The sequence below is a fragment of the Mustela lutreola genome, chromosome 11, assembly GCF_030435805.1.
Source record: "Mustela lutreola isolate mMusLut2 chromosome 11, mMusLut2.pri, whole genome shotgun sequence".
NCBI classification, from domain to species: domain Eukaryota; kingdom Metazoa; phylum Chordata; class Mammalia; order Carnivora; family Mustelidae; genus Mustela; species Mustela lutreola.
In genome coordinates, this window is record NC_081300.1 from 42,316,651 (window position 1) to 42,320,911 (window position 4,261).

General features: G+C 42.0%; 1 pseudogene; it reads left to right on the forward strand.

Moving 5' to 3' along the window:
- The first annotated feature begins 1,948 nt into the window (after positions 1 to 1,948).
- LOC131811298 (heat shock protein HSP 90-alpha-like) lies at positions 1,949 to 4,106 on the forward strand (annotated as a pseudogene).
- Positions 4,107 to 4,261: the final 155 nt, after the last annotated feature.

Here is a 4,261-nt window from a genome sequence, read left to right on the forward strand (position 1 = left end):
AGTCAAAAGATCTCCAATATATGTGTATTTAATGTTCTGAAATAAAAATAAATAATTTTAAAATTGTTCTTTATTGTATATTATATTAGTAGGTTTCCCTCCTATGTAAATTTTAGGATGGATCTTTCCATTTCTGGAAAAAAATGTCGTTAGGATTTTTGTAGGTATTGCATTGAATCTGTAGATTGCTTTGAGTAGTATTAACAATCTTATTTTTTTTAAACTTTTATTTTTTTAAAGATTTTTATTTATTTATTTGACAGAGAGAGACACAGCAAGAGAGGGAATAAAAGCAGGGGGAGTGTGAGAGGGAGAAGCAGGCTTCTGGCTGAGCAGGGAGCCCAATGCAGGACTCAATCCCAGAACCCTGGGATCATGACCTGAGCTGAAGGCAGATGCTTAAGGACTAAGCCACCCAGGTGCCCCCAGTATTAACATCTTAAAAATATAAAGTCTTCTAAGAGGTGGCTGTGGCTGACTTCAAAGAGGTTTCTCCCTGTGTTCTCCTCTCGGGTTTTGATTGTTTCCTGTCTCTCATTAAGATCTTTCATCCATTTGAATTTATTTTTGGTGTAAGGTGTAAGAAAGTGGTCCAGTTTCATTCTTCTGCATGTTGCTGTCCAGTTTTTCCAACATGTTTTGAAGAGACTGTGTTTTGCCATTGGGAAAATCAATGTTGTAGAAGATTAGTTTACCATATAGTTGTGGGTCCATTACTGGGTTCTCTATTCTGTTCCATTGATCTGTGTGTGTGTGTTTTTGTGCCAGTACTGTACTGCCTTGATGATTATAGCTTTGTAATACAGCTTGAAGTCTAAAATTGTGATGTCTCCAGTTTTGCTTTTCTTTTTCAGACCTGCTGTGTCTTTTGAGGGTCTTTTGTGGTTCTATACAAATTTTAAGATTGTTTTTTCTAACTCTGTGAAAAACACTGGTGATATTTTGATAAGGATTGCATTAAATGTGTAGATTGCTTTAGATAGTATAGACATTTTACTTCTAACAACCTATTTTTGACATCTTTAGATTTTTCTATTGTAAGATCACATCGCCTAAATGGCCAACAGGTATATGAGAGAATGTTCAAAATCATTAATCATCAGGGAAATCCAAATCAAAACCACAATGAGATATTACCTCACACCTGCTAGAATAGCTATAATCAAGAATGTAGCAGATAGCAAGTGTTGGCAAGGATGTGGAGAAAGGGAGCCCTTATATGCTATTGGTTAGAATGTAGATTGGTTCAGCTACTATGGAACAGTTTGGACGTCTCTCAAAAAATAAAAAAATTTAAAAAAAAGGAAAAATGGGACAGATGTTGTTTAAGGGTACAAACTTGCAACTAGTAGATAAATAAGTCCTGGAGATCTAATGAAACATAGTGACTATAAGCAATAATATTATATACATTAAACTTGCTATACTTCATTATTCCCGACACAAGAAAGAAATAATAATTACATGGCATGATAGAGGTATTAACTAATGATACAATGGCGATCAAGTCATAATAAATAAAAGTATTAAATCAACATATTGTACATCTCAAAGCTGATTTGTTTTCAGAAACTATGGAGACCAGAAGGAAGTGGATTGACATTTAAAATGCTGAAAGAAACAAAAGCTGTCAACGAAGACAAAGCATCCACAAGAATGAGGAGAGAGTTGCTCCTGCGTCCTGGTGCTGCATCCTCTCGGACCCGTGCGATCCTTTAGTCAAGATGCCTGAGGGGATGCCTGGGTGGCTCAGTTGGTTAAGCAGCTGCCTTCGGCTCAGGTCATGATCCCAGTGTCCTGGGATCGAGTCCCACATCGGGCTCCTTGCTCCGCAGGGAGCCTGCTTCTCCCTCTAACTCTGCCTTCCACTCTGTCTGCCTGTGCTCGCTCTCGCTCGCTCTCTCTCTGACAAATAAATAAATAAAATCTTAAAAAAAAAAAAAAAAAAAAGATGCCTGAGGTAACCCAGACCCAAGACCAGCCAATGGAGGAGGAGGAGGTGGAGACATTCACCTTCCAGGCAGAGATCACACAGTTGATGTCGCTGATCATCAACACCTTCTACTTAAACAAGGAGATCTTCCTCCAGGAGCTGATCTCCAACTCTCCCGACGCTCTGGACAAAATCCAATACAAGAGCCTGACCAACCCCAGCAAGCTCGACTCGGGGAAGGAGCTGCATATCAACCTCATCCAGAACAAGCAGGACCAGACCCTCACCATCGTGGATACCGGGATTGGCATGGCCAAGGCCGACCTGGGCACCATCGCCAAGTCGGGGACCAAAGCATTCATGGAAGCTCTGCAGGCGGGTGCAGATATCTCTATGATTGGCCAGTTCGGGGCTGGGTTCTATTCAGCCTACTTGATGGCCGAGAAGGTGATGGTGATCACCAAGCACAACAACGATGAGCAGTACACCTGGGAGTCCTCTGCAGGGGGCTTGTTCACAGTCTGCACCGACACACGCAAACTTGTGGGTCCGGAACGAAGGTTATCCTACACCTGAAAGAAGACCAGACAGAGTACCTGGAGGAGAGGAGGATAAAGGAGATCATGAAGAAGAACTCCCAGTTCATTGGCTACCCCATCACTCTGTTTGTGGAGAAGGAACGTGATAAAGAGGTGAACAATGATGAGGCTGAAAGAAAGGAAGAGAAAGAGCAGGAAAAAGAAAAGGAAGAGTAGTCTGATGACAAACCTGAGATAGAAGATGTTGGTTCTGATGAGGAAGAGGAGGAGAAGAAGGATGGCAACAAGAAGAAGAAAAAGAAGATCAAGGAGAAGTACATTGATCAGGAAGAATTGAACAAGACAAAGCCTATTTGGACCTACAACCCCGATATTACCAATGAAGAGTATGGAGAATTCTATGAGTTTGACCAATGGAGGATCACTTGTCAGTGAAGCATTTTTCTGTGGAAGGACAGTTGGAGTTCTGAGCTCTTCTCTTTGTGCCAAGACATGCTCCCTTTGACCTATTCGAGAACAGAAAGAAAAAGAACAACATTAAGTTGTATGTTTGCAGCGTTTTCATCATGAATAACTGTGAGGAGCTCATCCCAGAGTATCTGAATTTCATCAGAGGTGTGGTGGACTCTGAGGATCTTCCTCTAAATATTTCCCATGAGATGCTTCAGCAAAGCAAAATTTTAAAGGTTGTCAGAAAGGACTTGGTCAAGAAGTGCTTATAACTCTTCACCGAACTGGCCAAAGACAAAGAGAACTACAAAAAGTTTTATGAGCAGTTCTCCAAAAACATCAAGCTTGGCATCCACAAGGACTCTCAGAATTGGAAGAAACTCTGAGAACTGTTGCACTATTACATGTCTGCCTCTGGTGACGAGATGGTGTCTCTCAAGGACTACTGCACCAGAATGAAGGAGAACCAGAAACTCATCTATTACATTACAGATGAGAACTCAGCCTTCGTGGAGCATCTTTGGAAACACTGCCTGGAAGTGATTTATATGATCCAGCCCATTGACGAGTACTGCATCCAGCTGAAGGAGTTTGAGGGAAAGATGTTGGTATCTGTGACCAAAGAAGGCTTGGAACTTCCAGAAGATGAAGAAGAGAAAAAGAAACAGCAAGAGAAAAAGACAAAGTTTGAAAACCTGTGCAAGATCATGAAGGACATCTTAGAGAAAAAAGTTGAAAAGGTGGTCGTATCAAACCAACTGGTAATCTGTCCGTGCTGCATCATGACAAGCACATATGGCTGGAGGGCAAACATGGAGAGGATCATGAAGGCCCAGGCCTTGAGAGATAACTCCACCATGGGCTACATAGCTGCGAAGAAGCACCTGGAAATCAACCCCACCCACTCCATCATCGAGACCTTACTGCAGAAGGCCAAGGCCTACAAGAAGGACAAGTCTATGAAAGACCTGGTCATCCTGCTCTACGAGACATTGCTCCTGTCCTCTGGCTTCAGTCTGGAAGATCCGCAGACGCATGCCAACAGGATCTACAGGATGATCAAGCTTGGTCTCGGTATTGATGAAGACGACCCCATCCCTGACGACAGCAGTGCAGCCATGACCGAGGAGATGCCACCCCTGGAAGGTGACGACGACATGTCGCACATGGAGGAGGTTGACTAGGTGCTGCGAGAATGACTTGTATATGTATTCGATACTTTTTATGTTTTTCTTTAGTTTAATTAACATTTTAAGAATTAGTATGGCATGACAATAACTACTTAAGGGGAAGATAAGATTTCTTTTTGTTCGAGTGTGATACTGTGATGTGTAGGAAC